General features: G+C 47.2%; 1 long non-coding RNA gene across 2 annotated transcripts; it reads left to right on the forward strand.

The window, feature by feature from the left end:
• The first annotated feature begins 275 nt into the window (after positions 1-275).
• LOC144152282 (uncharacterized) lies at positions 276-6,940 on the forward strand. 2 transcript variants are annotated; one of them, XR_013319132.1, is made up of 2 exons: positions 276-454; positions 5,589-6,940. It is a non-coding gene; the product is annotated as an uncharacterized LOC144152282 (long non-coding RNA). The 2 variants fall into 2 exon arrangements; XR_013319133.1 differs by lacking the exon at positions 276-454 and adding an exon at positions 3,323-3,637.
• Positions 6,941-11,159: the final 4,219 nt, after the last annotated feature.

Below are 11,159 nucleotides of genomic sequence, written 5' to 3' on the forward strand. Positions count from 1 at the left end.
GTCCTTGGGGGGCAATAACCTTGGCCAGTGGTGTAGGTGCATTTGGATTTTTGTGGCAGAGGTTGGGATTCAGTCCTTCGCGCTCTTTAGCGCCGCCTATGTTGAAGCTAAGATCTCAGCTTTGTAAACGGCTACAATTTCTCCCGCCGCAAAGCCTTGTTTTCGTTCTTACAGTGAGGGGCGGGGTTCTCACACAATGGCTGCGTGTTGGGTTGCGGTTCGAGCTGCGACGGTATGCAAATGTTCTCAATTATTGTTTCCTTCGCTCTAGGCGGAGGGCTGAAGTGACCTTCTTCGTGCAAGCGAAGGCCCGAAACATTCACGCTTCATCGCTGCCATCCATACACGCCAGGCAGTCATTGCTCTGTGAGCGCGTCACCACAGAACAATGCAGCGGCCGGATGACGTCACCGCAGCGTTCCACGCCGACGCCGCTGGAATGTGACCGGAATGAGTAAGTTGGAGTGAAGTTACAGGCACGTGCAAAGTGTGCTGAGTTTCGCTCATTAAAAGATCCTGATATCCAGAGTTTTGAGTGCAGTACACTTTAGGGGCTCGCCTTGTCGTCGTAGCTCGCTTCAACGCTCGATGTAAGGCGACTGCCGGAATCAGGCGGCGCAGCGAGATAACGGACCCAAGTAGAGCCCGGCGTTCCATCGTAGGGCGTCCCGCAGAGGTTCCGAAAACAAAGCGGTTTAAATAGTCATAACCTTTGGAAGACTCGTAAAACGCTGGTCCTTATCATACATCTTCCCATTGTTTAGCGCAAACAAAAAAAAATTCTGCAGGTACATTCGACGCAAAATATATGTAAATAACCGGCAGCACCTGTGTTCATTCAGTTCGGAACGCTCGTTTGGTTGTTTTTTGCGATATTAAGCGAAAAAACGCCGCAGGGCAACGCCGGCACGTGCGGAAGCAAAAGCAGGCACGAAGAGAACAAAACTCCCGCTGGTGCTGTTTCAGGCAGGGGGTGAGCACTACGGAGGCGGGAAATTTGAAATGCGATGGGCGGTAGCAGTGAGCGGATAACGGCGCTACAGCCCATTATGGCGAATATCACTGCTTTGCACTTCCGTAAGCTTTCACGTTGAGTGTAACGGCGTTAATTTTTTTGTTTAGCTGTTATTTTCTGGGTTCATTTGTTCTTGCATGTGCACAAAAGGTAAATAAAGAGCCTATAAAGACAAAATAAAACCCAGTGCAATATGAAAGAACTAACCTTTGGTAACTCAATTGCCTTTATTCAGGCCTTGAAAGGTGTTTATTTAGCCGAAGAAACGCAGGGAAACATTGACGAACTTTCAAATTTCGAACTGCAGTAAAGCATTAGGGGAAGCAGTGACGAACAAGAGGCCATCGCTGGGACCATAGTTATCAGCGCGTTAACTGCACGTCAACGTTCAATTGATACGATCATACGAAACTAAAGGCCCCACTACAATCGCCCAGTGACGTTTCTTATCAGCAGATTTTGTCGGCGACCGCCAATCGCACAAAGAAGATTCTGTGACGTCCAGGAGACATCGCTCGAAAGTGAATTAGGACCTTCGCCACTGCTTCATTTGTTTTCTTTATAACGTGGAATATTTGTTTGAAGTTTGCTATAAAATTTGTATCATTCTTATCGAGAACTTCTGTATTCTTCTTCTGTAAGCTCCTCCCCTTTCCCTTCCCACACACAGAATAGCTGGCCAGATATACTACCGTCAGGTCGACCCTTCTGTGTTTTTTCATTTCAATAAAATTCGCTATCTATCTATCTATCTATCTATCTATCTATCTATCTATCTATCTATCTATCTATCTATCTATCTATCTATCTATCTATCTATCTATCTATCTATCTATCTATCTATCTATCTATCTATCTATCTATCTATCTATCTATCTATCTATCTATCTCTATCTATCTATCTATCTATCTATCTATCTATCTATCTATCTATCTATCTATCTATCTATCTATCTATCTATCTATCTATCTATCTATCTATCTATCTATCTATCTATCTATCTATCTATCTATCTATATCTATCTCTATCTATCTATATCTATCTATATCTACCTCTATCTATATCTATATCTATCTATCTATATCTATATCTATCTATCTATATCTATATCTATCTATCTATCTATATCTATATCTATCTATCTATCTCTATCTATATCTATATCTATATCTATCTCTATCTCTATCTCTATCTCTATCGTTCTGCCTTCTTAAGGAAGAAAACTTGCATTTTGCATTCACGACCCCTTCAAGCTCAAGCTTGCTTCTGCTTTACAACCTGCAGTACTGACGCACCGTGGGGAAGCTTCTACGTGGTTTGGGGTGGTGTTGGTGTCTTCTAGAATATGTGCAGGTCGCGCTACACTAGCAGCAGCAGTAAACATGTGTATTTCGACTTAGCTTGTTAACAAGATAGGTCGACAAGCTTAACATGTTAGCCGTAATACTAGTGCTGGAACTGGTGGACTGCCGGCAGCAGTCGCCAGGAAGAAGACATTGAGGGCCATTGAAGTGATAAACAGCAACTACAAGGCGTTACCCGCAGGTTGTAAGTTAAATCTGTACAGCGTGCTTCTAGTGCTCCTGCACGGTTTGCGCAGGAAGAGTGGAAATACTCATGCATGTTTGCGGATCTGTAACCTCCCCTCTCTGTGGCTCTTATTCTAAACAACAGTGCGAACGTGGGCCAATTTTTCTTCGCCTGATGTCACGTCGCGAAACAAGCGAATTCCCTATTGAGCCAAAGCATCCTGTATGCCTCATTTTTCACGTATGCCTCATTTCCAGTGCTGACACCACTCGTGCTTAAAGAACGGCGACCATTGTTTGCACCGTCACATAACGGTAAACTGCGGCCATAAAGCGACACAAAAGTCTGAAGTAACGTAGGTTAACGCATCACTAGTGATGCATGTATTGCGCAACCTTTACACGCAGCAAACCTCCCCGTTGTTCTCCCAAACAACCAACACTTCCTGGTCCGCCATCCTTGCGAAACGAAGACGTTTCGACCGCTCTACTACACGACCGGCCATTACGACGAGGCTTAGCCTTCCGTCCGTTTCTCCCCAGACGTCGTTCGGCGAAAGTCCGCGCACGCAATCGTTTAAACCACCGTCGTTTTTCCCTCAGCGCGTGCGGGTAGACTACGGGAAGACCCGTGCCGTGCATTGCCGGGCTTCTTTAATGACTCTGCGTGGCACTTAGTCAACGCGAGAGAGGCCGTGCGTGGCATCTCTAAAGGTCACCCCACCTCCGACGTCGTCGTCGCCGCCTCCCAAGGTGAGCGTCGATCGAGGCAGCCCCGTTTAACCAGCCGTCGCCTGACCCGTTCGTGGCTCCACGTTCCGGTGGAGCGCAACGGCTCTACAAATGAGAACAAGGTCGCGCCGGATGGATGGATCGGGGAGCCGAGAGAGAGCTGCGTGTTTTCCGATCACGCAAGCTGTGTGTGTGTGTGCGCGCCAGCGATTTACGGTATCCTGTGGGAGACAGGAGAGCTGGGAAATGCGGCGGTGGCGGGAGTGAGTTATCGGCTGTAACGGAATTAGGCTCGCCGCTGACCTCTGCTCGACGCTCTGCGGCCCGCTGGGTAAAGGACGACGAAAAGAAAGGGCGAAGTAAGTGATTTTAGTAGGTGCCTGTGGGGTTGATGTATACCGACATTGAGGGAAGAATTTGTGTTGAGAGGCTGGCGTGGGATAACATCGGTGAGATTGCAGGGACTTTCGACGCCATTATTTATGTCGGACACGGTTTGGACAGCAGTCTTTGGACCTTCAGGAGATTGCAGAGGCTAGTTTCCGGATTATCCCTGAGTGGGTGCTGATTGTGCCTAATTTTTTGTTTCCGGCAAGAAACCGTGTCAGTTGTTGGGTGAGCAGCTAACTCGCAAAGTCTGATAGGGAAAGAATGATAACCGCGTGAGTGGGCAGAAATTTTGTTTCGTGGTAATGCAAAACTTACTCTTTCTGCATACAGCCGTACCAGGCAAATTGCTTGAGCAAAGTGTCAGAATGCAATTAAATCCTCCTTTGTTATAATCGGTGTCAATTACAGCCCATAGAAGAAATGCGGGAAGTATGAATACCCGGCAAGAAGTAGTACATCAACGTCTTCGCGTGACCACACAGAACTCTGGAAATATTTTGTGTATGCATTTTTATTTACAATTCCTTGGCCTGTTACTAGAAGGTTTTTGTCCATTCGGTTGGGTGCAAGAAATTGCCCGTCAACACTCTGCTACGAATTGTACGACGTAACCAAGACTGCGTTTGGTTGCCTCTTTTTCTAAGTATGACTTGCACTAGTGCAACCAAATACCACTAATTAAGATTGACGAAGAACCACCGAATGGGCGGTGGCGCTTACCGTTGCTCAGCAAAAGATGCTACATGATAAATTTAATGATGGTATATTTCGCCTGCTAGGTAGGAGCTGCGATTGTGAAACGGAAAAATAAGCTTCAACAGATTTTTGCGAACTATGCTTGTGCAGTTTGCTTAGCAGGATCAGTAGATATTTTCTTATTGGGTAAAAATGTTCGACAATTCCCGTCGCAGAGAGCCCGTACGTGAGGTGGTATCTTGGTAGTTTATAAGCTTCGGCTCGGATGCTGTATGTGTCGGTTGTGTCCGCCATTGTCGTCGTATTTTATCGCTGTAAATTTTGGTATTCGTTCTGAGTACATTTCATGCGACGATACACGCTTTCGTGCTCTCAAGCAAATACGGGACGGACTGTACAACTCAACAATCAGAAGTAAATGATATCTTGCTTCATCCATCCTCCTTCTCAAAACAAAAGCCCTCCTTAAACTTGCTGGCCATGTTTTGGAAAAGAAAAATCATCCCAGTATTTATGATGATAAAATATTTCACCGTTCATAAAAATATATCGGTCGCTTCGTGTTGCGTGGATGTCATAAATTTAAAATAATGAAAGAGAAAGAACAAGAGAGAGAAGGAGACAGGCTCACCGACGACTTGTGTTGTAGCTGGACTTGGTGCACTGACAGGTCTGCAAAATCGAAGGATGGAGGGTTGCGATTCTCCAGGAAGACCAGGGATGCCGGAAGGAAATACTCTCCGACAAAGACTCTAGTATAGCCCCTTGTGCGCAGCTGCAGTGGTATTCAGCTGGGAATTTTTGCTTATATCTTTTTCTTACAAGTTGCCCGGACCAAAATAAATTTGACCTTCCCAGCCCAGACAAAGTCCCAAAGCATAGCGAGCGAATAACAATCTTCCTCCTAAAAATATAGACTTCTGGGACCATCTGCAGAGGTATGTAGTTGCCAAATTTTGTATCTAACTTTTTCTTACAATTTGCACAAAGCAAAGCAAGTTTGACCTTCCCCGCCCAGACAAAGTCCCGAAGCATAGCGAACAAACAACGATCTTACTTCCGCCCAAGAGGGGCCACAGTCTCGCCCCTCCCTCCCAGCTACTCGCACGCGCAATCTGGAGCAAAAATGCGGCCTCCAAAAGTGCACACCCTGCAGCGTTCGCTTCTGAAGCCGTGCTGGGTCGAGCGCCGCCTGTATCATTGCTCCGCGGTCCCCTCTCGCAGACAGCGCGTCGTCGTCGGCAGCAGAAGATCCGCCCAAGGCGGGCAGGGCGGCCCAGAAGAAGAGGCCGAAAAGGAGCACGCATCCTGCACGAGACCGGGCCAGCCGCCCAAGGCGGTTTCCGGAAAAGGAGACGGGCGCCGCTCGACCGAGCACCGCCCCTGACCCGTGAACGGCGGCGGCGGAGAGGCACAGCCGCCGCCTGGAAGGAAGCAAGCTCGGCCGTGGACGCAGACACCGCTGGTTGCTGCAAGGACATGTCTCGCGCGCTCCGGGGCGAATTCCTGGCCGTTCAAAGTCGTTCCAGACCGTTTGCTCCTGCAAATCCTCGCAATTTCTATTGCAATAGGCACCTTTTATCTGTTATTTCAGTCTGTTCAGAACTGCTCGAGGGCAGTTTCGTATTTTATTCGCCCATAGAATTCGTAAGGCTAGATGTTCAGAACTGCCCAGAAAGTGCCCAGAACTGCTCGGGGCAGGCAAATAAAATAGGCGATGTGTCTACACTGCATTGAGTGAGTTATGTAAGCAAGAAACGTTGCCATGTTCCAGATACGACTGCGCGTTACGACACTTGACATCAATTGTGGCAGATGTCTTGGTAACGAAGCTGTTAGCATTGCTGCCAAACTGTTTAGCGCTTTCCACATGTTTGTACCCGTGTGCAGTGTAATCGTGTTTACTAAAAGATACCTCATTGAGATCTCGCATAGCCGCCAAAGATAATTAAAATGAACGAATTCTGCTTTATCGTATGGACAGTAAAATTTGATAAATATTTGATGGAGTACCATGCCTTTATTTGCAGAATAATGGCCTGATATTGGTTATTTTCTTGAAGGGCCACAGCCAGGAAAGAAACAATGCTGGCCAAATCAACGCTGAGCACCAAATTCAGCCTGATAGAACAGCGTCATCGCCTTGTGTCTGGCTGACGGCGCCCATCACGCATTCATGTAAATATGTATCTAGTTTGGCAGGTTCAAATCATACATATGCCACGGGCGAGGGTAAGAAAAAGAAACTCACAAAACCCTGAAGCATGCCTTCAGGTAAAGAAAAGCTGGTAGACGTGGCGGCTGTTATTAGATACGTCATGGTCAATCTCTCTTCTTTTACTCACAGGCACAAAACCCCGCACCAGCAACCGCTCTCTGGGCACGAGGGTATCTGTGCCTGCGAGTGTCAGTCACGCTGTCTTGACGCCTGTCAGTCGTGAAAACAGGAAGTTCGGGGAAAACGCACGCTCGATTACTGGGATCAACGAATGGCGGCGCGAAAGCCGCTAGAATCGTGCGTTACAGGTCAGCTAGCCGATTAAGTGACGGGCGGAACGCCGTTTCTTCTCCGACATCCCCAGCATCACCAGTGCTTTCGCCCTAATAAAAAAAAAAAAAAAAACGCGTGGTTGCAGACGGGACTTCTCACGGAACAACAACAAAGAAATTAAATTTGAGGTGTCGTATTGTACATGCAAGCACTGCTGGAAAACTAGGGAGCTAGTCCTTAGTGCTCCCTGGTTCAAACGTTTCGTAATCGCACGTGTCGAGCTGTCAATATGCCTGCGCACATTGTTTCTGTGACACTTCGCAGCGCCAGAAATTCGGGTATTTTTATGATTTAGATTTGATTTTTACTTTAGGGCCATCCAGTGGAGTCAAGTTGGCGGTAAATTCTGTCCGCCCATAAATACATTCAAGAAGTCAGCTCGGCTGATGTGTTATGGCTGAAGTATGGTTTCGGAGAGTTTGTTTTCTTGTAGCTCTTCCCCTGCCTCGGTGGTTAACCAGTGGAAACGGCGTCACTACACGGAATGCGAGGCCGCAGATTGGATCCTATACGCATGGTAGGGTGTGTTCATGACAGGGGCGAAAAATAAGAACACCATGAGTGCAATATTTAGGCGGAGATTGAATGTGTACGGGCTCCTGTGTAATTTCTCTGATCAACTGTTTAAAATTCACCTTAGCAGTATGGCGGTGGCACGCGTAACTCATCCTGGTTCCAGTTGTTTCATCAGGAGGTGTCGGTACACGGGGTGTGTTGGACGATGCTTTATAAGCAAGAATTTATGCTATTGTCCTGAAAGTTCTGTAGTTGGCACAGCCCAACCATCTGTCAGGCTTATGTTGCCTTTTCTAATGGCCCTGAATTCTCAAAGCCGTATTTTTTGTTGCGCCTGCTGGAACTTATAACAGATCATCACACTCAAAATGCTAAAGTTGTACTTCCGTGGTATTCCACCGAGTGTTCAATCTTCTTACTTCCGAAACAATAAGGCTTATGGGGGATCGCGATAACCTTTTAAGTGACAAATTGATTGCATTTTTTTAGATGTCCACTCAATGTGCACACAAACAAGTACAGAATTTATACCTGCTAGGTCCACTTCTGATTTTATAAATTAAGTAAATTTATTTATTCATTTTCCGAAATCACGCACAGTATGCCGATCGGCCTATGAACAGCGTCGCTGTGCATTTTACCGATTCTATTCGCGTAATGATGGCATTTAAAAAAAAATTGATGCAAATTTATGGGTGCGTTTATTACGCGGGGTAAACTTTTCGCGAAACACTTTTGAAGACAGAAAAAGCAAGCAGGTTGCGGGTAACAATTTTTACGATAGGTCTCATGAACATAATAAAATAAATAAATAACATAATAAAATCTCCGCACACGAACGCCAGCCGCTTTGCAAAGGGACGCAAAATGCAGTGTTTTCATGAATTACGGAACGCGCATGAACGAGTTTGCTGCGAGGTGACAACAGGGCGACCAATAAGTGGCTGCCGCTTTCACAGTGCGGGACATCAAAACAGACATGGGGGCCGACGCAGCAAGCTGAGCGCATTTTTTTCTTTGTCTTGTGAGTACATTATGGGCATTTAGTGAGAGTCTCTTCCTCATCAATATTGAACGCATGCTTGCCGATATCGCTAATATCCGCAAGTCTGCGGAAATAACGTAGCCGTGTCCATTTTGAAAGTGAAGGAAACAGGTAAGCACGATCATCATCAGCTAGACTTCGTACACATACGACATGCTGATGCGGCAAGTGGAGGGTGCGTTCATTGCGCGGGAAATTTAAAAAAAAAATCGAATTTTGACGACAAACTTGGGGGTGCGTTCATTACGCGAGTGCGATCATTATGCGAGTAAATACGGTATGTGGCAGTGATGTGTAGCTAATATTGTTTGCCCTCCGGTTAAAGCGTCCGCGAACACAGCATCAAACCAATTACCAAAACGGACAGAGCCCCGAGCCTCCACCACCTCTTATTCCTCGACGTAACCGATTGCACTGTCACCGCGTTCCCGCACAGGCTCACGTCTACATGCGACTTCGCATTCCTCACTCGAGAAAGGAAACGCCCGGCACGAACGGGTGGTGACCTCCAGGGTGGTGAAAGCGTACACGCCAAACGCGCGTGCCGCAATGCCATTCGTGTCATTACCTCCTGCGTGACCGTAGCCTGAAAGTAGTGCCCGTGCGATGAAAGGTGCGATATCTATGCTGCCTTCGCAATTGAATGTAACTGTTCTGGAAGCGAACAAAACGAGCCAGCCGCCATTGGCCTTGCTCCGTGCAAAAGCGCAGTCTTGCATTTTGCTATTGGCTACGCACACTTTGCTGAATTTGATCACGAGTGAACTGGTGACCGCCGAAGCAACGTAACAATGAGAAGTAGGAGGCTGTGGAACCTTTCAAGGCGCTGGGTGCTTTCATTTCTTCTCAAGTTTAACGAAATTCTGGAGGCCTGGACGCTGTCTTTTTCATTCTTCGTAGAGCAGTCGCCCCATTGTTGTCGCTTTTCGTGCCTGTATCCTGACACTTTTAACTCTAACTCTGCAGCGTTTTGTAACCACCGCAGTGTATTGTTGCATTGTTGTTCAGAGACTAGGGCGAATGCACCAGATTAGTGTGACGAGAGTGGACCTGCATTAATTTCGTGTGAAAGGAAGGTGGAGGTTGTGGGACTGTAACGAAGCGTGCATTGTTGGAGCTTAAGTGCTCTATCTTGGTGCATAAAACGAGGTGAGGTGGACGTTGCAATAGAGAGAGGGGTGCGGTGCTAAGAACGAGTAAATTCACGGCCTGTTACGCTACATGCGGGCTAGATTATTTTTCCTTCAGTATTTAGATATGGATTGCTCCGAACAGTGGAAACCAGTTGAAAAAAGTGCGCAAACCCTAAAATTTTATGAAAATTGGTAACAATGCAATTGGTACGATATAGTTCACCTGGTAAATCTGGTATCACAAGGTGCAAAAATTACGGGTGCGCTTAGAACCTTATTGGAATATAAAGGGGAAAGCTTAGCTAGACCTTCTGATGATGTGCTGTTAAAATTTCTGTTCAACTTCGGGCCCATGCTCCTCACTTCTGGACAAGCCTTGTGGGCAGCACCGTCCAAAGCTCGCTCCGCTCTCTCGCCATCGCCACGAGCCACCTCTCAAACCGGCTTATATTTCAAGTACGGCGGCGGCCTATCCTCCTTTGGCGTTGCTCCTTCTCTTTCCCGGCGCGCGATTCCGGCTTTAGCCTCACACACTTATCTTCTGTGCGATTCGGCGTACTTCGAAAGGATTTGGTGCACCTCACGCATTCAATGAATAATAGAGATTTAAGGCTTTCGCCAAAAAAATTCCCCCGCATTTCCCCTAGGGGGAGAATGTGAAAGTGCGAATGCACGGTTGTCGACCCGCTTGCGGCGCTTGCACTCGGCCCCCGCAGCCCACCGCCTCGCCGCCTTCTCTTCCATCTCTTCCATCGGGTTTGTAGTATCACGTGTACACCACGCAGTTATCAAGCCGCTATAACGCCGCTGAGTCGCCAACGCACGCCGCTGACGACGTAGTTTGAATGCGTTAAAGATATAAGGCGCGTCACTAACGCTGATATCACGTCGCGTCCGTGGCTTGGTCGGTAGAGCGCCGCGCTGCGGCCGCGAAGTCCGCGGATCGAAACCTGGCGCCGGATGCTGTTGGAGCACTGCGGACGCCGACGCCGCCGCCGCCGCCGACGCCGGCGGTGGATGGTTTGGGGTCGCTTATAAAGTGCATTCGCACTTAAAAAAAAAAAAGATCGTTGTGCGAGGCAGAAAACCTGGTTGCTAGAGAATGAGTTTAAGATACGTGGTCAAAGCTCAAGGTTTCAGTACATTCGTTGCCGAAATGTAGGCTATTTTTTACACCCTTGTAGGTGGGAGTTGTCTGATTGTGAGACAATAATATAAGATTCGTGTGTAAGGTCTCTTCGAGCTAAAACATGCATGAAGGTGGGCCAATATACATTGTGCCCAGCTTTTGTTGCCTTTATAACAGGAAGCGTTTAAGTCAGCTTTTCTAGATGTTTTGGGGTAACCTACAGTGGCATGCCGAGCTTGTAGCATGTTACATCAACATTTGTGAAATGAAATCACACTATAGCGGAACCGCAGGCTACACTTATTGGTATTAACAGTGTGAATCCAGAGAAAACGGTGTTGTCAGAATATTATGTCAATGCAAAGAGATGCATGAATTCATTCCGTGGTAGCGATGGGTGCACAATCTGAAGGTTTGCTAT

The sequence above is a fragment of the Haemaphysalis longicornis genome, unplaced genomic scaffold, assembly GCF_048455015.1.
Source record: "Haemaphysalis longicornis isolate Haplotype H1 unplaced genomic scaffold, Haemaphysalis longicornis Haplotype H1 scaffold_9, whole genome shotgun sequence".
Classification (NCBI taxonomy): domain Eukaryota; kingdom Metazoa; phylum Arthropoda; class Arachnida; order Ixodida; family Ixodidae; genus Haemaphysalis; species Haemaphysalis longicornis.